The sequence below is a fragment of the Octopus bimaculoides genome, chromosome Z (assembly GCF_046866305.1).
Source record: "Octopus bimaculoides isolate indiv1 chromosome Z, ASM4686630v1, whole genome shotgun sequence".
Classification (NCBI taxonomy): domain Eukaryota; kingdom Metazoa; phylum Mollusca; class Cephalopoda; order Octopoda; family Octopodidae; genus Octopus; species Octopus bimaculoides.
Genome location: NC_142944.1, coordinates 41,911,675 through 41,935,685, shown reverse-complemented (window position 1 = coordinate 41,935,685; position 24,011 = coordinate 41,911,675). Strand labels below are relative to the sequence as shown.

Sequence of the window (24,011 nt, the reverse complement as noted above, 5' to 3'; positions counted from 1 at the left end):
ATTATTATTATTATTCATATATACACAGCAGATTAGACTGTTGGACTGTTGTAAAAGAAAAGAGTCCTAACATCAGGCTACAAGAAGTAGCCTTAGAACTCTCCTATCGGGTTATATCAAGTAACCTTAGATGCCAAGAACCCTTCTAAGTATCTCAGCTCTCCCTAATAACACTGTTTTCTTCAGTTCTACTAAACTGGGTTTTATGCCTATTTCCTCTATCCATCTGTTCAGACCTCTAGGGATAGTTTCCAATGCACCGATAACTACTGGTACATATTTTACTCGCACTTTCCATAGTCTCTGTAATTCAATAGCTAGGTCCTGGTGCTTTGCTATTTTTTCTATACTTCTCAAATTCATTTTTTCATCATTTGGGATACTAAAGTCAATTATCTAGCATTTTCTACTCTCTTTATCTATTACTACCAAATCAGACCTTTTAGCTTCTATTACTCTATCAGTCGGAATGTTAAAGTCCCACAGCGTCTTACATTTCTTACTTTCTAGTACTTTACTAGGTTCATGTTTATACCATTTATCAGAATGTTTAAATCTTAGCTTTCCACATAGCTCCCAGTGGATTTCTCTCCCTAGATTATGATGTCTTTTCTTGTATTCTTCCTGTGCCAGCATGCTACATTCACTTACTATATGAGTAACGCTTCCCTCTTTTGATTTGCATAATCTACATTAGGAATCAACTTCTTTGTGTCTATGTTGGCTTTTATCCAATTAGTCCTTAATGCTTGATCTTTTGCAGCTAATAACAAACTTTCTGTCTCTCTCTTCAGTTTTCTTTTCTGCAACCATAACTATGTCTCACTATTACTATTTGCTGAAACTATATTTGAGAAACTACTATGCAACGCTTTCTCCTGCCAGTCACATAATTTCTGTTTCTTTTTCTGGTTTTTAAGTTCGTTTGTGTTTTTGGTTTCCCTATGTGTTGCTGTGACTCTAGTAGACTTCAATAAACTTTCTTCGCTATTACCTACATAGGAGTCTATATCTACTGTATCTAACTCCACACAGTCGTCTACAGATATTAACCCTCTGAAAGGATCATTATCATTATTATTTAATCGACTTCTTGTTGTTGTTATTATGAAGTTGGCAGAATCGTTAACACTCCAGGCAAAATGCTTAGTGGGATTTCGTCCGTGTTTACTTTTCTGTTCATTCTTTCACAGTCGATAAAATAAGTAGCAGTTGGATACTGGGGTGAATGTAATCGACTTAGCCCCAAATTTTCTGGTCTTGTGCCAAAATTTGAAACTAATATTTAAAGAACGACAGTAAGTCTTCATATGATTGTAATCTCGCATCCTTGTAATCTCGTATTCTACAGAAACTGAAATCCAGGGTCAATGGAAATTTAAGGCAAGTTATGCAGTCCATATTTTTCTTTCTTTATTCATTTCAGAAAGCTTAGTTCATGCAGAAATTTCTGCCAATAAACGATTATTTGTACCACAGCTGATAGAAGGAACTCCGACTTAGTGACTAAACCTTTGAAGGAAAGTGTATATGGTTGCATGACCTGACAGAAATAGCAGCCATAGCTCCCTCGAATAACACGTTGTTGCATTAAACAATGAATACATTTCTTAAATTAACGAGGATAAATCACGTGAAAATGCAGAGAAAGAACAAAAACTACCAAGAATTTGAAGTTATGATTGTAACTGCACTTTGAGGGAAAGTAAAAGCTTAGATAGAGCGAAGGAGAAGAAATATACATTAAATAATGTTATTCTGGATCCGCTTCTGGATATGAATAAACATTCAGATGTCATAGCGGTAATATTTTAAATCAAAGCTTTGCAATATTAAGGCTAACCTGCGGTTAAATTACAGCAATATGGAAGGGTGTTAAGATAAGATGTGCCTAAATGCAGTATTAGTATTTCTAAATGAAAGAAAGGATTGCCATTTCTGGAATGCTTTTGATCATAATTCTGTTTCATCTAAACTGAAATTAGGGACAAAGAACAACAAAAATAAGAAAGGACACCATAGGTAATGTGGGGTCCGGACAAAACTCCACTAGGACACCCCACCCCAGGACAAAACACTCTCGGACTAAAACCCCGCGGACAATACCCCCTAAGTTGAAGTGCAAAAGAAGGTAAACTCCTAAGTCATATTTTTAAAGGAGATGCACAATAAGAACCCCTACGGGGATTTTATTCTTAGTGGACTTTGCCCTACAATCAGATAATGTAGTCCAAGGTACACTATGTCTGAATAAACAATAAGATGGACATGGTTGAAACTTCTTTTATCCTTGGTTTGTGTTATGGAGATACGAGTAATAATGGAACACCCCTCTCACGTGACGAGTTGCATGTGCTTAAATATTGTGATGTCAAGAGTGTCAGTCGGGTAGACGGTCATTAGACAGTCGTGGCTTACTTGTCTAACTAACTATACTGCTATACCGGAGTGGACGTTATAACAGTCCGACGTTGGATTACAACAGTCTGCTGGTTCAGTACTGACCCGGAGTTAAACAAATAAAACGATGGTCACTAATACGAACTAACATACTATACATTAGAGAATGTAGGGGGTGAATCCACTGTCTCAATAAAAGAGAGGATGGGCACGACTGGAGCATCTTTATTTAGATATAATGGAGCAATGCTGAACCGGGATTAACGAACAAAACTCCGTGCCTAACATCATGGAATGTTATTTTATGGTGGTTTATATTTGTGTGTGTGTGTGTGAATGTGTGTAAAAATGTATATACTTATATATGCATGCAATCGTGCGAATGTTTATGCACACGTGTATATATATATTGATCTTACCATCATGGAACAGTATACTCCGTATATATATACAAACACAAATATAATTATTTGTATATGCATGTGTATATAATAAATACGCCCGAGAATACGTATGCATATGTGTGTTTGCATATATAACTAATCTGTGAGAAATAATCCTACCAATCTGTAATGGAGTTGTGATTGAACGTGTGCCTCAATCACAGGAATTTGCATCATTCTTAATATGATGCCTAATGATTATGTGTGTGTATGCGTGTGTATCTATATGTATATATATGTATGTGTGTATGTGTACACACACACACACACACACACACATATATGTAGGTGATCGATTTGTTAATAAATTACGTAACTGATCTACAAAACATATTTATGAATAAACTCGGAAAGATGAAGGACAGAAACCAAGAATCATTAATAAATGACACGATAAATTTTATTTTAGAGATAATTCTACTCTTTAACTCGTAAGTCATCAAATTAGTTCTGTAAAAATTATGTTTTATGAAAAAATAATAGTCTTTTTCGAGACACGAAAAAAATAAAAGTAACACTCAAAATAGTATTTATAGAATATTTGTTTGCAGCTATTCGCATTGGAACACACACACACACACATATATGTATATATTTTTATATGCATACATACATTGTTGTAACAACTCAATTTTGTGTAACAGCATCACATGATCGTTCTCTTAACCATGAGCAACGCGGATGTGTAGATGTGACTTTTCAGTCTTGCTAGAGGCTTACAGTTTTTTGTGAAGGTAGGGCAACGATGAGCGCCTCATGCAATTGGTGTTGCAGTATTGTTTCGGTGAAGCTTCATATGCCGTTTCTGTCCACAATATTTTCCACACTTTTTGTAAATAGAGATGCCGTAAAATGCATAGTTAATAACTTCCCTTTATGTGCGTGACATCTCTGGTGACTTCTAAGACTTATCTTACTTAGACAGACAAACCCACATTCGGTACGTTCATGCATATAGCTTTCAAAGTAAATTTATTGAAATCTTGAAAATGATAACAACGATAAAGAATTCTTGTTTGAAGTTTGTGGAAATACAAATGAAAATTGAGAAGAAATGGCTTTGAAAAAATTGCTATGAGTGAAAACATTTTGAAATACAGTAATCATTCGCCATATCGCGGTTCACCTATCACGCCCTCAGTACATCGCGAATTTTTCTAGTTAATATATATATAAATTTATATTGCGGACTCCTCAGCATATCGCGGGTTTCTTCGGCCGATATGTGTTTATGTTTTTCTTAGATTTTAACTATTTCTATGGTAAAATAAGCATTTTCACGCCTAAAAATTAATTGATTAACAAATGAATATAGAGTATAACACATTAATTAAAATATATTAAAATAAAACACGTAATGTACCGTACATGAGTAAACAAAGTATGGCACATACTGTATGGAAAACGAAACTCGGGAGGTGAGTGTGTGGTGTTGTCTTGCATTTATAATAAGATAAATACATGCAAATTATAAAAATAAGAAAAAATATATACAATACAGTACTGTTTCTACTTCGCGGATTTTCACCTATCGTGGGGGTGGGGTGGAACGTAACATCCGCGATAGTCGAGGGATTACTGTACGTTGAATTGTACAAACGTAGGAAAGGAATAATTTCAAAGGATAATGGATGTATACGGTTCATATGAAGAGGTTTGAAATTTGTTATTGTTAATCGTAAAATTCCCTACCTTACGAGAGAAAGGCAACGGCCTTTAATTATAATATGTGTGATTGTAAAATTTGATATTTTTAAGATTGATAATTTAATAGAATTAATTATTATTACCTCGATTAATAATTTTATAAAATTATATTAATCGAGGTAGATTTAACAATCTCAGTAGACTTAGCATCATTGTTTATGTCACTTAAAATACAGATACGAATAATTTTAGTTTAATCATTACCAAAAACCCTAAAAGGATTATTTTACTTGAATAATCAATTCAATCACCCACAAAATATTCTTTGAAGGTTTTTCTTTTCTTTTCTTTCTTTCCTTTTCAGTCATGATTATACGCTGCTGAAGTTTCATACCAGTTTCGAATCACATCTCATTACTGCAATGGTGTGCACCACTATTCTGTTGCGATATTTTTCAGGTAAAATCTATCATATATTCATTTCAGATGATTCCAGGCGTAACCATGGACCTAGAAAAAATTAATCATTTAATACAGTTTAAGCTTAAATTAATAACCTTTTATATAATAGGCACAAGGCCTAAAATTTTAGAGAGGAAAGAATAGTCAATTATATCGACCCTCGGTACTTGACTGGCACTTATTTCAACGACCCCGAAGGGGTGAAAGACAAAGTCAACCTCAATGCAATTAGAACTTAAAACGTAAAGACAGACGAAAAATTTCTAAGCATTTTGTCCGGTGTGTTTACGATTCTGTCAACTTACTATTTTAAGCTTAAATTAACAATAAAATGACGTAATGCGTATGCTGTCTCTCAATGTTTTCTCTTTTGATTTTGCTACGGGGTACCGACATAAAACTTTTAGATACTGCACAGTTACACTTCTACCATAGTATTGCAACCCAAATCTATCTATCTATCTATCTATCTATCTATCTATCTATCTATCTAGCTACTCTCACCACTACACCACCGAAACACATCAAAATAGTTCACATCACACAAACGCAGCACCACACACTCAAAACCCTCTTTCCAAATGCGGTTGGGGGGTTCCAAAAATATTTATCAAAGAAACTCTTCAAAAACCTCATCCAAGATACTTCAAAAGAAGAGGAAGCTAAAACTTTCGAAACGAGTAAGTAACCTTCTCTCTTGTCTCTTTTACTGTCGTGTATGAAACACAAATTTCGACTTCAACTATGCTTAAATTAGGTTGTGTAAATGTACGTGGCTTGGCGTCAGCTTGGAAGCAAGGTTACCTTCTAAATGACATCAAGTCACAGAACATAGAAATCATGGCTATCAGTGAAACCAGACTCAGTAACCCGCGGGCCCTCAAGTCCATGTTTGGTGGATATTTCGACATTTATTTTTCTCCCTGTCTACCAAACATGGGTGGTGGTGGTACCGCGGTGCTTTTTCGGAAGAGTCTGAACCTAAAAGTAAGGCCAATATTCCTAGACCCGGAGGGTAGGCTGGTTGTCTTGGACGTCGATGGCACAAACGGGTGTGCTTTCCGTCTGGTGGCAGTGTATGCACCGTCCTTAACGGGTCGGGCGGATTTCCTTAGACGTCTAGAGGTTTTCCTGGGAACGTCACGACCTTTACTGTTAGTAGGGGACTGGAACGCTACCTTGGACACGCATATAGACTATGTGGGAGTGGATAGGAGTAGAAGGGGATGTAAGTGCCTCAAAGACCTGCTCAGACGTTTCCATTTGTCTGACAGGTTCCGACTCGACCATCCGAACGTGCCAACGTGGACTTGGACAAACCGCGTCGGATCGTCGAGATCGTATCTAGATAGAGTTCTATGTAGGACAGCGGATAGAGATAGTGTAGGATGTCCACAATTTAAAACAGTCAGCTACACAGATCACAAGTTTGTGACGTGTACGCTCGACTTAGATAAGACACATAGGCAGGGTCCCGGTTACTGGAAACTGAACGCTTCGCTCTTAGCGCGGCAGGTTTACAGGAACCGGATTAGCGAATTAATTAAGAGGGCGTTAACAGGAGCCATCGTTAACAACCGCTGGTGGTTTGCCCTGAAAATGGCAATCAAATCGGAATCTATTAGGTTTAGTAAAGAACTAGCGATAGATCGAAATAGAGTAGAGGGAGACTTAGTTAAGAAACTAGAAGAGGTACTTACAACTGGCAGCGCAACCAACGTTTTGGCTACGAGGATGGCCCTCGACCAACACCTCAACGCCAAACACGAAGGTTGCGTCGTCAGAGCTAAAATGCGTGCCTTAAGGAACGAAGGGATCGAAGCTGCGCGAGAAGCCCGGGTGGCGGAGGCGCAACGCGGTAACAGAGCCACCATTTGGTCTCTAATCGATGAACAGGGATGTAGTCTGCTCGAGCCCGAAAGGATGTGTGGGGCCTTTCAACAGCACTTTGCTCGACTGTTCGGTGCGAGCGGTGAGTCGGAACGCAGGATGGACTTCACTGCCTACCTGACCGGCCTGCCGCGGCTCTCGGCGGGAGAGGCAGAGTGTTGTGAGGGTCCCATCACAGCTGCTGAAGTAAGGGATGCTATGGCGGGCTGCGCGAGGGATAAGTCACCTGGATTGGATGGTCTACCCTACGAGCTGTATTGTCAAATGCCAGACTTGTTTGGCGACCTCTTGGCATCAGTCTATTGCAACTGGCAACAAAACGGGAGAATTCCCGGTTTCGTGAGCCGAGGTGCAGTGACATTGCTGAAGAAAGACCCAAACAAGGGGAATTTTATAGATAATTTCAGGCCCATCACTCTGCTCAACGCAGATTTGAAAATTTTGGCCAAAGTAATAGCCGAGAGGTTGGCGCTTGTCATCGATAAACTGGTCGACAGGGCGCAAACATGCGCCGTGCCGGGCAGAAGTATCCATGACAACCTCCACCTCATGCGCTACATCATGGACAGGGTAGTTAAGGATCCTGGCATGGGTGGGGCGCTGATCAATTTAGATCAAACTAAAGCCTTCGATAGGGTCGACCATCGATACCTAGCGGCCGTCCTCAGGGCAGCTGGCTTTGGTCCCGTCTTCCGCGGTTGGATCGCTGCCTTGTATAGCGGCATCCGATCGGTAATACGGGTAAACGGTCACCTGTCAAAACCGTTCGACATCACGCGTTCGGTCCGTCAGGGATGTCCCTTGTCGGCGCTTCTGTATGTATTGACGATCGAACCACTACTGCGGAAGCTGGCGACACTGAGGGGTATCCCACGAGAGCTGGGTTGCGGGACGAGCGTGTCTGCATATGCGGACGATGTCACCGTCATAGTGTCGAGCGAAAAGCACGTCGAGATGCTAGGCGAGACACTTAAACAATACGAAACGGTGACAGGAGCAAAAATTAACCCGGAAAAGTCAGTGGGTTTGTTACTCGGCACCTGGAGAAGCAAGCCCATACCGTCCAACAGTGACTCCGTAGTGGGACGCTGGACGGACGGACCGGTTAAACTGCTCGGGGTCTGGTTCAGTCCGGACCTCCAAATGGATAAGAACTGGGACGAGATCACCAGTAGAGTGATCAAACTCAGCCAAACATGGGCTGAGAGAAAGTTATCTCTAAAAGGCCGGGCGGAGGTGGCTAATGTGTATATCGCATCAGTCATCGATTACCGCCTGACCGTCGTGCCTTGTCCCGATGCCACCATCACGAAACTAGAACGCATACTTTTCCGCTTTCTGTGGAAGGGTGGCGTTCCGATGGTGAGGCGATCCATTTGCTGTCAACAACCGTTACGTGGAGGACTGGGGATGCCGTGGTTAATGATGCGCAGACATGCGCTGAGACTGCGGCATCTCTGGAACTTCATTGACGACGGTGAACAGGTGTGGGCGCCGTTTGTGAGGCACGCCTTCCCGCAGCTCGTCTCACTCACCGAACTGCAAACATGGATCAGGAAGAGACCGAAACTGGGCGAATGGCACCGCGAGTGTCGCCAAGCTCTACAACAGCTCTGCCGTCCGGGATCAAACTTGTGCAACTTCCAAACGACCAATGCGTTCTATAGAGGACTAGTGGAGGGGAGGTCTGACGACACTCTCGGGGCAAACCTGGGTGTCGACGAGAAATTCTTAACCCGCCTTTTCAAGACGACGTTCGGGCCGGGGCCTATGGATAATTTCCAGAGATCCCTGGCTTGGCAATGCTATCGAGACGCACTACCAGTTCGAGAGAAGATCTACAGACACGGTTCGAAAACCACCGGACCGACCTGCCCGAGATGCGGTCAGAGCGACGAAACCGTTCTGCACGCACTCGTGCAGTGTCCAGATATTTCAGAGCTGTGGACCTTCGTCGAACGGCTGTTGTCGCGTGTGGGACGAGCCCACTTATCAGTCGAGTCTATCGTGAATATTGTTCCGCCACCTTCCTTTAAACGGGAAGGAAAAACGGTTTTTGTAACACTGATAGCTATGGCAAAAGAATGCGTGTGGTGGACGCGTTTGAAAGGTCTACAAACAAACACTTTCCTCTCTGGTCAATCCCTCGTCAACTTTTTCAAGTACCACTTGAAAAGGAGGATGAGGATAGAGAGGAAGGTGTTGTCGAATGAAAGTTTCAATAAAAAATGGGTAAATGTGGCAAGAATGGTAAGAATGAAAGACGACACCATTTTAAGCATAGACTTGTAACAAAAAGAGACAAAAAGAGAGAAGGTACTTACTTTCATGTACCTTTAAAAAAAAAGCCTGAGGTGACCGTGGTCTTTTCCGTAGGCTTTTCTCTCCACGGATAAACCTAATCTGTTCCCCGTTTTTTTACATCGACTGTGATACACGATCCCTATTGATCGCCCCCCCCCCCACGTTTTTTTTTTTTTTTTTCTTCCCACGATCCCTTTTGATCCAAATCATCCCCCCCCCCAAAAGCTCTACTTTGTAATTTGTCCATTTTCTGTATTTAGCCCTGTGTGGCTATAATAAAAAGATATCTATCTATTCTTTCTATCTATATATCTATCTATCTGTGAGTCTGTCAGTTCATGTGTCTATTTATATATGAGCGAGGACATAAGAATAGTTATATGATTTATCGAGAGAAATAGCATCATCCAAGAATTTTTCTCAGATCCTCCCGAAACTGGTGGGAGAAGAGAGAGATAGAAAGTTTAGCGGTAAATTTATCTTCACCTATCCTAAACTTTACTTTCAAATGTCATGTATAACATTATCGATGAATAAAAGAAGAAGGGAGTGTAATAATATTTTCGACAAGTTCAGCTCACAAGAAACTTAATTTGCCTCGAGAAATTGCTAATTTTAAAGAAGACTCAAGACGAAGATACAAAGGCTCTTGTGTGACTGGCTGATACGCGACAACTGCCATCAACGATTATTGCTGACATGTTAGATAACAATAAAAATGAAAGTTACTGGAAGGCATATAAAGAGACTTTCTTGCACAGTAAAACATACAATCTGCATCCTCATCAATATTTCAGCTGTGTCACTCCTTTAACTCTACTTGTATTCGTTTCAATGAAACCTTTTCTGACATTTTCCCCCCTCTTCTCAACTTAACCACCCACTTATTTGTTAGGTCTCTTCTCTCGATATCCGTACACATCCACTCATAGACATTATTCTCTTCATAGCTACTGAAATTGTATCTATCGTTCACGTAACCGCTTCATTGCCTGATTTATATCGTTCATGTAAGCTCTTCTATGTCTAACCTACCATCCACTAACGCTACATTATGCCTAAACTATGCTTCACGTTGCGTCTTCTGCGCCCAACTACGCTGTGTCTAACTTACTGTGTCTATTTAACCCCTTCCATGTTTAACCTACGGTTCACGTAACTCCTGCGTCTAACCTACCGTTCATCTGACATCAATTGTTTCTTTTCTACTGAACTAACATTTTAATTCCTTCTCTTCCCAAGTTTCTATTAGTTTCTCCTTCAGTCCCTTTACAAATGTCATAATATATACACAATATCGATAGGTCTCTTTTCCTATATCAGAGACGACGAATTCTTCTTCGAACAAGACGCTGGTTGCGACTCTTTAAAGTTTGTTCATAGATTAGTCAACAAATCAAGCGTAGCTATCACGACTTTTCTCAAAGTCCCCGAGACTGAAGAATGGAGTTTAATCATCCACAGACATGAGACCTACACTAAATGTTTTGTAGCACAGTTTGTCACACTAAAGGCACACAAGGTCCAAAGTGAGGAGTTAAACAAAATGGCAGATTAAATTTATCTCTCAGATATAGGATCCGCGACTTCCTATATCAAAATCCATTCAAAATGCATGCCAACTTGAATGTATAGCAAAAATACATGTCAATCTAAACATGTCGAGCGGTGCGATTGAACACGAAACCATAGTGCTAACGGCGCGAACATTTTAACCAAACAGCTATGCATGCATTCGAAATATTTTCCCTCTTACATTCCCGTTCCACGTCAAGCTGGTATCTTCATCTTTCAGCCATGTGCCTTGAAACTAATATCGATGATTTATTGGATGACAAATCAATCGAATGTACCTACTTTGTACCTAATTTAAAAGACATTAATACTTCTTGGTTCTCATCAATATTGTTATTTATTTCTTTATTATTTATTTATATTTTAGTTTTTCACGGCACAAAGGTTGTGTGTTTCAGTGGGATGAGGAGGTTGGGGCAAGATTTTATTAGCTTTTTGAAGGGAATTAGCGCCTAAGTTGAGTGAATTTACTTCAACCGCACATCGAAACCGTTTCGTTTTCTCAGCTTTCTCACCACATTCATACAATTATTTCTGTAACCAATAAAAGAAATTATTATTTCTAAGGGAAATTTATTTGTAGTTTTGTTCTGTAATTTAGCGAGGATCAATGATCTATCAATGCCATCATTAACATCTGATTCCCTTTCTGATTTAAACCAACGTCGTTTGAAGACATCGACAAATTTTCCACTAAACCTTTTGATGTGGGAATGGAGTAGAACGCTCTTATATTGAGTTCATTACTATTATATTGAAAAAAAAATGCTACAACAAAAATAAATATCAGGACTACTATTATTATTATCATCGATATTATAGAGGTTTGTAAAGAGAAGAATCTATACAGTGCCAGGTGCAATGCATTTTTGGTATTCAGATATAACATTTTATGTTTGGTATTGAAATCCCATTGCAGTTGTTTTGTCTTTCATCCATTCCTAGGTTGATAATAAGCACTCTTCAGATACCTACTGCTTGCAGGAATTCTTCTGGTAATTGGTGTAACATAAAAAGGAATATGGAGAAACATGAACAAATAAGTAACTTTATACAGATATGCATAAATGAATGTACACAATACGCACTTCCTGTTAACAACACACCTACACATCCATACACACACACACACACACACACACACACATATATATATATATATATATATATATATATATATATATATATATATATATGTATGTATGTATGTATGTATGTATGTATATAATTACTCTCAAATACATATCCATCAATGTGACAGTTTGAGCAATTTTTAAAAGTTCAAAAGGAAAAAAAAATACCTATTATTATTATTATTATTATTATTATTATTATTATTATTATTATTATTATTGTTGTTGTTGTTGTTGTTGTTGTTGTTGTTGTTGTTGTTGCTGTTGTTATTATTTTCTGTGTTCATGAATCGATTTAAAAGATATTGGTGGCATCTTTTAATAATCGTGTTGAGAAAATAAATGAACGGAATAAATTTATTGGAAATATTTCATTTTATCTGCAGCAAAATTACTCCAACGTAATTAAACATAACAGTGTAACAAATCAAAAATGTCGAAGATAGAAACAAAACGAAATATAACCAAAATTAAGCATTTGAAAATCAGAACAGACCCATATTATTAGACGAATAATATTATTCCAAACACACTAACCAGGCATTTTGCCCGAATCAGTATTGATTTCTTTTTCTAGCCAAATTAAATTGAGTTTATCGCTTAATCACGCACATGTGCTTTAAGATATAAACTAATCCAATTGCCAAAGATGAGATTAAAGTTCAACATTTTGTCGGAAGATGCATTATTAAGACACGAATTCCATTATGAAAAAGAAAAAAAACAAAACTAAACTAAAATCAAGCATTGATGTGGCAACTGCATTTCCACAAACGACTCGACCTCGAGTACTATCGTCAGCAGCACAACCGCCATCACAACTAATCACCATTACCATGGCTACTAGATTTCACGACAACGACTGCGACCATTACCACCATTTACACCATGCAGCTATCTATCTCTTTCCTTCCAACAAAACTTAAAATCCTCAAAGGAGCAGAGGAAACACGCGATAAAATGCCAAACAGCTTAAGCCTTGGGTGTTTCTTAAAGGCTTGCCAGAATTTTTGAAAAATTATCGAAATGACAACCTTTTCTTTAATAAGAATAGGATTAATATTAATACGGTGATAAAATTATAGAAGACAGGAAACTCAGAAAATACAAAACACAAACAGATACAAAAAAAAGTAGATTATTAATATAAAGGGCTTATAAATACATCCTTATTTAATTCGTTGCATTTCTTATTTAATAAATTTATATAATTTTAATGAATTATATAACGTATAAAGTAAAGAATATATAGCTTAATTAACGGAAATATTTCGGCAAATATCTTATTTGGACGTGTATGGTTGTGTGTTTATGTGTGTGTGAAAGTGAGGGGAGGGAGAGTTTCAATATGCATTTAATACAAACATATTTGTATATGTGATACATACGAGGTCCTATCATAAAGTATCGGGACTGGTGTTATAAAAAGAAAACTAAGTACATATGATCATCGGCGTTTAATCTCCTTCGAAGTAGTCCCCTTCTGAAATCGCACGCTTCATTCAGCTTGGGAAATCGCACTCTTCATTAGCTTGGAAAGTTAAGCAGTTGTGATCGATAAAAATGGTAGTAGTAGTAGTACCAATAATTATCGGAGCCCTGGGAACAGGGAGTAAAAATCTTGAGAAGTACCTGGAACAAATAGGGGCTGCAATAAGGGTGGAGCACTTGCAGAAAACAGCACTGCTTGGAACCGCTCGAATACTCCGGATGGTGCTCGAAAAATAAGGGGTGTTACATACCTTAGTTCACTGGTAGTGAACAGCTGACACTGTAGTACATCTCCAGCATTAGAAGCTGTGCAAAGACAATAATAATAATAATCTTTCTACTAAAGGCACAAGGCCTGAAATTTGTGGGTGGGAGACTAGTCGATTACATCGGTTCCAGCGTTTCACCAGTATTTAATTATCGACCGCGAAGGACGGGAGGCAATGTCAACCTCGGCGGTATTTGAACTCAGAACGAAATACCGCTAAGCGTTTTGCCCGGCGTGTTAACGATTCTGCTAGATCACCGCCTTAAAAATGATGATGATAATGATGATTTTTATTTGGCATTACACTCATAAAGAGGATTGTGGTGATGTGTTACAATCACCAGTGTTTTTATTCATACATCATTTCTAGTGTGTTGCCACCTCTCCTGGGGTACATTTACTCCCAGGAAGAAGTTCTCAGCCGTTTTTGTTCTCGAGGTATTTATTATTATTATTACTGCTATCCGAATCGGTAATAACTCCATTTGTAGTACTAGAAACCAAGAAAAATTTACAATTCTCACAGAGAAATTTGCAGGGCAAGCTACTCCCTCTACTACTCTTCGTCGTTGCGTCAATCTCTCTGACAACTATACTGAGAAAATCCAGGCCTGTCTATGGGTTTCTGGCTACGTTGACTTAAGACAATTCATAACTTCGTTTAATTTCTCAAGTTGTGTTCGAACGCGGCGGAATATGAGAGTAAGCAATTTTGTGAAACTTTTGGTGCTGAAATAAACTTACACTTCGACAGTATTCTCCTTTAGGTTCGGAATAATGTTTTAATTTTAATTTTACTTATAATCCCTCTTTCGCATGTTGTTTATAATTTCTCCCCAGTGTTTTGTTTCATTCTTACTCCTTGGAGCATTCCATTTCACAATATATGCATAATTTTGTCCATTTTACAAGGTGTGAGAGAAGGGAAGAGAGAGACTATTTGAGAGAATGAGATGCAGAGAGAAGGAAAAGAAGAAAAAAAGAAGTAGAGAACGAGAATGTTCTTTTAATCAAATTGAATTTTAAATTATTTTATTTTATGACCCGCAATAATAATAAACCTGCTAATCAATAAGATTACAACGCGCCCGATCACGTGATATGAACAAACGTTCAGTCATACCAACACATTATGCAAATGGAACAAAATCGATCCACTCAATTGCATTGTATGTATGACATCAACTTGAATTAATCTTCACATTTAATTAATACAGATATCTCCACGAAATAGCTTACAAATTGCCATCGATGAAAGCCCTAATTGATATCTTGATTGTTTAATAACTCTTTGTTTCATAAGAATGCCCCCAACATAGCTTTCTCATAAACGTAGCTGCTACACACGCACACGTGCGTGTGTGTGTGTGTGTGTGTGTGTGTGTGTGTAAGAGAACTCAATGTGAATATAAGATAATTGGCATTAATACGCTAGTTGTCTCTGTTATAAGTTATAGTTGTAATTCTATTAAGGGGACACTAAGTGAACTAGTAAAACTAGACAGGAAAATCAGAAAAATACTGACGAAATTTAGAATACACTACCTAAAATCTAGCATACAAAGGTTATGTATCCAACGAATTGAAGGTGATAGAGGCCTTACACAATTAGAAAACTACTATAAAATATCCACCATTAGACTACAGAAATGTCTAACTCAGAACCAAAGAAAACTGACACAAATAGCCATAAAACACGAGCAAAACAAAAAACTGTTTCTGTCATCAAGGAAGCCAAATAATACAAGAAGTCATAATACTTGACAGCTATAAAGAAAAAGAAGAAACAATAAAAACTGTAAAGCAACTAAAATATATTCTAAAACTCGAACTACATAATACTATGTATGATAAAACGATGGCAAGGTCACAGAAAACGAGAAGGCAACCATACTCTGGGATATGCCAATACACACAGAGAAATTAAGGCAAATAGACCAGATATAGTTGTCAAAGATCATGAAGAAAAAAAATGCTTTCTAATTGATGTATCAATACCAGCAGATGACAACGTTTCTCTAAAAGAAATGGAAAAACTTTCAAAATACAAAGACCTGGAAATAGAGGTAACTCGAATGTGGAATCTAAAAACAGAAACAATTCCTATTATAGTAGGTGCCTTCGGTATAATAAAAAAAATACTCAGACAAATACATAACAAAAACACCAGGACTTACAAATATATATAACATACAGAAAATTGCACTACTGGGCACTGCACACATTTTACGCAAAACACTTTCAATACAGTAACCATAAGAGCACCACAGTAAACCACAGCACATACTCAAGGCGCACAGAGCTGCGCTCGGTAGTGAAGTGAAAGCACGTTATAAAAATAAAACTACTGAACAATAGTAATAATAATAATGATAATAATAATAGGGATGGAAACTGAACTGGCATATTACGGAAAAGCCTGGGCACCCTGGATATCAGAAGGGGTATTTTCGAGGGTGATAGCCAATCTCTATTACTTTTTGTTCTCTGTATGATACCTATGACCTTAGTACTTTGGAAAATGAACCTGGGGTACCAACTAAAGGAAAAAGCCCAAACAATCAATCATTTCATGGATGATTTAAAACTGTATGGCAAAGATGAGACACAAGTGAATTCCTTGGTGAACACGGTCCACTGTTTTAGCACTGATATTAGAATGGAATTTGGAATCAAGAAGTGCAGAATAATGTACCTAAGAAGAGGGAAAGAACAGTCCCCAGCGAGGATAGAATTACCGAATAGAGATTTGATTAAACAAATTGAAACGGAAACTAGAGTACAACAAGATATTGGAGAAGGAAATGAAAGAGCAACTGAGGATGGAGTATTTCCGAAGACTGAGGTTGGTGTTGCGCTCAATATTGACTGGATGGAATAAAATCCAAGCAGTTAATACGTGGGAGATACCATCACTTCGGTATGGAGCGGGAATTATAAAATGGCGAAAGAGAGAAATGAAGAAAATGAATACCAAGACCAGAAAAATTTTGACTGCAGACGGAGCCTTCTACCCTAAGAGTGACACCGAAAGGCTGTGCTTTTCCGGAAGGAAGGGTGGGGAAGGTTTAATCAGTTGCTAGGACTGTATTGAAGTAGAGGAAAATAGATTAGGGTGGTATATAAAAAATGCCGTGGAGCCATTGTTGAAACACGAAGAAGGCCGGCGTCAACAAAACTAAAAACTGTGTAACGAAAGAAAAAAATCAAACAAGAATTGAACAAAAACAGAAAAACCATGGAAAGAAAAAAATGTAATATTAGTTTGCAAGAGATGTGAACACGAAGACAGATACAAAGGACCGGCAGTTATGAATGAGGAGGTGTGAACTGAAGATAGAGGCAGAAGCACTCATATGCGCAGCTCAGGAACAAGAATTAAGGACCAATTATATGAAGTGCAGAATAGACAACAATACCGATAGCGACAAATGCAGAATGTGTGGCTAGAGGGGTGAAACGGTATGACATAGCATTAGTGAATGTCCGAAATTGGCACAACGCGAATACAAAAGACGCCATGACATTGTCACAAGAATGACCCATTGAGAGCTCTGTGGAAATCTACAAAGAACAAAGACGTAGAATGAGAAAACTCCAGAAGGAGTCACTGAAAATGAGAATTGCAAAATGCTGTGGTATGCAATGACCCAGTACAATCACCCGACCAAACATCGGGAATCGGACTTTGTTGTGGTGAATAAAAAAGAAAGAACTTAAATGATAATCGACATAGCAGGCGTAGGAGTGGCTGTGTGGTAAGCTGCTTGATTACAAACCACATAGTTCCGGGTTCAGTCCCACTGCGTGGCACCTTGAGCAAGTGTCTTCTACTATAGCCTCGGGCCGATCAAAGCCTTGTGGGTGGATTTGGTAGACGGAAACTGAAAGAAGCCCGTCGTATATATGTATATATATATATATATATATATATATATATATATATATGTATGTATGTGTGTGTGTGTGTGTGTGTGTGTATGTGTGTGTGTGTGTGTGTGTGTGTGTGTGTGTGTGTGTGTGTGTGTGTGTGTGTGGGTGTGTATGTGTGTGTTTGTGTGTCTGTATTTGTCCCCGCAACATCGCTTGACAACCGATGCTGGTGTGTTTACGTCCCCGTAACTTAGCGATTCGGCAAAAGAGACTGATAGAATAAGTACTAAGCTTACAAAGAATAAGTCCCGGGGTCGATTTTCTCGGCTAAAGGCGGTGCTCCAGCATGGCGGCAGTCAAATGACTGAAACAAGTAAAAGAGTAAAAGAGTAAAGAGTATAGCATGACAACACGATCAATATGAAAGAAGAAAAAATAAACAACTCTGACGATTTAAAGTGGGAAATACGAAGTTGGTATTCAATGAAGATGAAGAGAGTAGACGTGATACCAATAGTAAATGGTGCACTTGGAAGTATCAGCACTCAACTACCAACATGGCTAACAAAAGATCTGTGCAAGTGTGAAGGTAGAACATCCACAAAAGTCAGCATTGCTTGGAACTGCAAGAATTCTTCGCAGGGTTCTTGAAGCATGACCAGTAAAGAAGTGTCACCTTAGTCTGCTGGCTGTGGTCAGCTAACGAGAGTCAAACATAAAGGTTATTCTATTGTCATCGGAGCATTGGGTTCAATACCACACAATCTGAAAAAAAGCATCTGAAAATTTTAGAAATACCCTACAATCTAGGTGTATTGCAAAAGTCGGCATTACTTGGAACTGCACGCATATTGCGTAAAGTACTCTCTGCCTGAAGTCCATGTTGTGACTTGACAAACAGTACAAACTCCTGGTAGATACAATATTTTCAAATCAACAGCCTCATGATATTGTATACTGTGTGACGTCTATAATAATAATAATAATAATAATAATAATAATAACAGTAATAACTATTTACATTAGACGGATATTCGTCCTCATCTTGTTTGTTGTTAACACAACGTTTCGGCTGATATACCCTCCAGCCTTCGTCAGGTGTCTTGGGGAAATTTCGAACCTGGGTTCTCATTCCTATCGATGTTACTATTATTATTATTATTATTATATTATTATTATTATTATTATTAATCAGGTCGCTGCCATTTTAAGGCTTATAAATCTATTATTTATATATCCTTCCTCAATACCGGTTCCCATATGCTATTCATATCTGCACTCGGTCTGCTTAGGAGGTTGTTGTGTCCTAGCATATGTGCTGCTTCTTTTAGTTTTCGTATTTTCCCGTGTTGTTCCCTGTCTATTATTTTAACTTCATCCCACAGGGGGAGGTGGTTTCCATTTTTCCATACATGATCAGCTATACCCGATTTATCGATAGCTCCTCGTGTCACAGCTTTGCGATGTTCTTCTACCCTTATTTTGAGGGGTCGACATGTTTCGCCTTTGTATAACCTACCACAGCTGCATGGGATGGAGTACACGCAGTTTTTGGTCATATTCTCTTCTGTTGGTGGTTTTACCCGAAGGAGATATTTGCGAAGTGTTGTATTGCTCTTGAATACTGCCCTGATGTCATATGGGCCGCATATCTTTTGTATCTTTTCGGAGAGGCCTTTCACTAGTATACCAATAACAAACTTGATGGAAATGTTGACTTTCTGTGTAGAAACTACCTACTTCAGTATGGACACTGATATATATCGACAAGAAGATGGTTTAGCTATGGGTTCGCCATTATCACCGATAATAGCCAATATATACATGGAATACTTCGAGAATTTGGCTTTAGGATCAACACCACTAAAACCAACCCTATGGCTGCGATACGTTGATGACACCTTTATTCTCTGGCCCCACCAGCAAGATGTCCAAATGCTACTAGATCATGTGAACTCAATAAATCCATCCATACAGTTCACCATGGAACAATCAGCTGGCATTCCTGGACGTATTAATAACACGCACCGAGTATGGATTCAGGACATCCGTATATCGCAAGCCAACCTTCATTGGACGATACCTTAACTTCAATTCCCACCATCCATACAGTGTAAAGAGAGGAATTGCTCAGTGCCTAAAACACCGAGCAAAGAATATAAGTAGCGATCGTGATACCCACCACGAGGAAATTATCAAGCTCAGTAACAATCTATTAAGAAACAACTACCCCAAGAACATACTATCTACTCCAATTATGAAGAAAAGAGAGGATGAAACCAATAAACTGTCTACAGTCTGTCTACCCTATGTGAAAGGCCTCTCCGAAAAGATACAAAAGATATGCGGCCCATATGACATCAGAGCAGTATTCAAGAGCAATACAACACTTCGCAAATATCTCCTTCGGGTAAAACCACCAACAGAAGAGAATATGACCAAAAACTGCGTGTACTCCATCCCATGCAGCTGTGGTAGGTTATACAAAGGCGAAACATGTCGACCCCTCAAAATAAGGGTAGAAGAACATCGCAAAGCTGTGACACGAGGAGATATCGATAAATCGGGTATAGCTGATCATGTATGGAAAAATGGAAACCACCTCCCCCTGTGGGATGAAGTTAAAATAATAGACAGGGAACAACACTGGAAAATACGAAAACTAAAAGAAGCAGCACATATGCTAGGACACAACAACCTCCTAAGCAGACCGAGTGCAGATATGAATAGCATATGGGAACCGGTATTGAGGAAGGATAGAAAAATAATAGATTTATAAGCCTTAAAATTCACCCCATAATTGCCCACGGGCATATGGCGTAGTGGTTAAGAGCGCGGGCTACTAACCCCAAGGTTCCGAGTTCGATTCACGGCAGCGACCTGATTAATAATAATAATAATAGTAACATCGATAGGAATGAGAACCCAGGTTCGAAATTTCCCCAAGACACCTGACGAAGGCTGGAGGGTATATCAGCCGAAACGTTGTGTTAACAACAAACAAGATGAGGACGAATATCCGTCAAATGTAGATAATGTAAATAATGTAAATAATTCCTCATCTCTTAAATATAGAACAGTAATAACTATTCTTTTGTATTCTAGGCACAACGCCCGAAATTTATGGGAAGGTGCCAGTCGATTAGATCCACCCCAGTAAGCAACTGCTACTTAATTTATCGACCCCAAAAGGATGAAAGGCAAAGTCGACCTCGGTGGAATTTGAACTCAGAACGTAAAGACAGATGAAATACTGCTAAGCATTTCACCCGGCAAGGATTTCAAATTTTTTCCACAACGGCAGCTTGGTGGAGGGGATTAAGTCGATTTCATCGACCCCAGTGCGTAACTGGTACTTATTTAATCGACCTCGAAAGGATGAAAGGCAAACTCGGAATTTAAACTCAGAACGTAGCGACGGGATAAATACCGCTATGCATTTTGCCTGGCGCGCTAACGATTCTGCCAGCTCACCACCTTAATGATAATAATAATCCTTTCTACTATAGGCACAACGCCTGAAAGTTGAGTAAGAGAACAAGTCGATTACATCACTGGTACTTAATTTATCAACTCTGTAAGGATGAAAGGCAAAGTCGACCTCGGCGGAATTTGAACGCAGAACGTGAAGTTGGACGAAATACCGCTTAGCATTTTGCCCGGTGTGTTAACGTTTCTGCCAGCGCGCCGCCTTCATCATCATCATCATCATCATCATCATCATCATCATCATCATAATAATAATAATAATAATAATAATAATAATAATAATAATAATAATAATTAGCTCAGATACCAGGAAACCCCAAAATGGCTGAAGTTCAAAAGATAGTGCTCATGGGAACTGCCCATATCCTACGTAAAATACTGTCTATGTGATCTCAAATTTTAAAGCAAACACATAATTTTCTTATGGTTTCTTAAACATTCACTAGAACAAAACTGTACAAATCCAAATATATGGTACCCTAGGCATAACACCTACATGAACTTCTAACTTGTTGTCTCTTGAGGTCTCTGGGTGAGACTTGGATCCAACTTGTACAAATGCAAAACAAAAGTCAAACATAAAATAATAATAATAATAATAATAATAATAATAATAATAATAATAATAATAATAATAATAATAATAATAACAATAATGATAATAATAATAATGTTTTCTTTATTGATCACAACGCTCGAACACGAAAACAAATATGGCAATACAACACAATGGACAATTGGAGTTTGGCACAATGTCGTGTATAAAATAAATAACAATAACAATTAATAATAAAATCAAACTATAAAAATTCCCCAAAAATTTCTCTCAGGGACAACCGAGGGACCCTCCACACATACTGTTCATTCCGACCACGAAGGGCAGCTCGGTCAGGCACCTCATTCCTTCACGATTCTTCCAGCTTACAAGCGCATGTTCAGATTTGGCCCATTCACACAGGCAAATCCTCACCATATTCATCCACCTTTCAACAAACATACTGGCGGGGGGGGGGGGGCAGCACTTCCCTCTCCATTCTCTGATACTCTGGTGGTCATAGTGTTATGACTACAGCTGGTTGTAGTTTGATGGTAGTATTGGTTGTGTTAAAAATGCTGGAGAAAATGAAGCAAATTTTCTTCTCTTTTTTTTCTTTCTGCTATCGGTTATGATAGTAAAGATATTATCTGTGGTGATTGTAATGGTGGTGGTGCTGTTGGTGCTATTGGTGATGGTGGCGGTGATGGCAGTAGTAACAAGCGTGCGATTTAGTAGTCTGTAAGTCTTAAACAACTCAATACTGGAATTTATGGTAATTTATATACAACATATGGCACCTGTAAACATGGATGTTAAAATGGTTTTAAAGACAGATTTCTTGGAGGTGAAAATTGACTGTTTATGTGTATGCGTGTGTGTGTGTGTGTGTGTGTGTGTGTGTGTATGCGTGTGCATGTGTGTGTGTGCGTTTGAATGTGTGTGTGTGTTTACGTGTGTGTGTTTATGTATGTCTGCATGTGTGTGTGCGTATGTGTATGTGTGCTCGAGCGTCTTTGTGTGTGTGTGAGTGTGTGTAAACGCGTGTGCCATATTAGTGCGATACCTTGTGCATGTGCGTGGGTGTGCACATGTGTGTGAGAGCAAATGCATCTACGTATGTTTTTATCTTTTAAGTTTTGTTTGTTCCTATCATTGGAATGCAGCTATGCTAGTGCACCGCCTTGAGGGATTTTAGTTGAACAAATCGAACTTATTTTTTAGTCAGGTACTTTTTCTAACAAACCAACACCGGTTGTTAAGTGGTGGCGGCATATATATATATATATATATATATATATATATATATATATATATGTAATTATAAATAAGGGAAAAAGATGAAATTTTCTATGCCAATATGCTGAGAAATAGACTTTAAATCGTCAATCACCGCATACAATAGACATCACTATAATACAGATTGTGCTGAATCGAGTAAAGCAAGCTAACGGAATTTTTTTAAATGCGTTATTTCTATATTGAATCAATTTCGGTATTAATCCCACGGATTTTCCCCTCATCAGCAGAGAATACGATAAGAAATAAATGAAATACTTACAATCATCCATGGAAAAAAAGCAGAAGCAAGAGTCACGAGTTCACATAAGTACCCCAGATATATCTAAATATAAAATACGTAGCGAATCTCAGTACACGTGTAATCTTTCAAGAACCACAACTTAGAGTGGTCACCAGTCCCGAAGTGAATGGTAATAAATTTACTTCTAATATAGGATAATTTTTTTTTTTTTATTTCATTAAGTGGTCAACATATTAAAATACCTTTTAAGGTGAAAATTATAAACAATTATAAGGGCAAACAAAAATTCTATATCAATATGCTGAGAAATAGACTTTAAATCGTCAATCACCACATACAATATACATCACTATAAATACACATCGTGCTGAATCGAGGAAAGCAGGCTAACGGAATCTTTTAAAATTGCGTTATCTCTGTATTGAATCAATTTCGGGACTAATCCAACGGATTTTCCCCTCATCAGCAGAGAATACGATAAGAAATAAATGAAATACTTACAAGCATATATCAGGGGTACTTATGTGTACACATGATTCTGTCTTCTGCTTTTTTCCATGGGTGCCTGTAAGTATTTTATTTATTTCTTATATTCTATGCTGATGAGCGAAAATTCCGTTGGATTAATTCCGAAATTGATTCAATATAGAGATAACGCATTAAAAAAATTCTGTTAGCTTACCTCCCTCGATTTCAACACGATTTAAAGTCTATTTCTCAGCATATTGGCATAGAATTTTTTTTCTTTTGCTCTTATTTATGGTTATTTATAATTGTTCATAAATGTATGTGTCCTTACAGCATCCCTTTCGTTCTTTTGCAAACAAGTTGTTTTCTTCTAGATGTTTGCTCATACTCTGCGATAGTATTGCAGTAAAGGCTTTGTAAAGTGAAGGGAGACAAGTTATCAGTATGTAGTTTTGTGGGTTTGCCGTTCCAGTGGCTTTGGGAATTAGGA

At 38.3% G+C, this 24,011-nt stretch overlaps 1 long non-coding RNA gene across 3 annotated transcripts in view; it reads right to left on the bottom strand.

Moving 5' to 3' along the window:
- The window catches only part of LOC128249591 (uncharacterized), a 30,182-nt gene extending 6,956 nt beyond the window's left edge, over positions 1-23,226 (bottom strand). Inside the window, exons 1-4 of one of the 3 annotated variants that reach the window (XR_016244764.1) lie at positions 23,072-23,226; positions 17,783-17,850; positions 11,697-11,713; positions 4,689-5,000 (exon numbers count right to left, since the gene is read on the bottom strand). This is a non-coding gene — a long non-coding RNA (uncharacterized LOC128249591). Of the gene's footprint in view, positions 1-4,688; positions 5,001-11,696; positions 11,714-17,782; positions 17,851-23,071 lie in introns of those variants that run through there. The other 2 variants (XR_016244765.1, XR_016244763.1) reach the window with 2 other exon arrangements.
- Between the last annotated feature and the right edge of the window lie 785 nt (positions 23,227-24,011).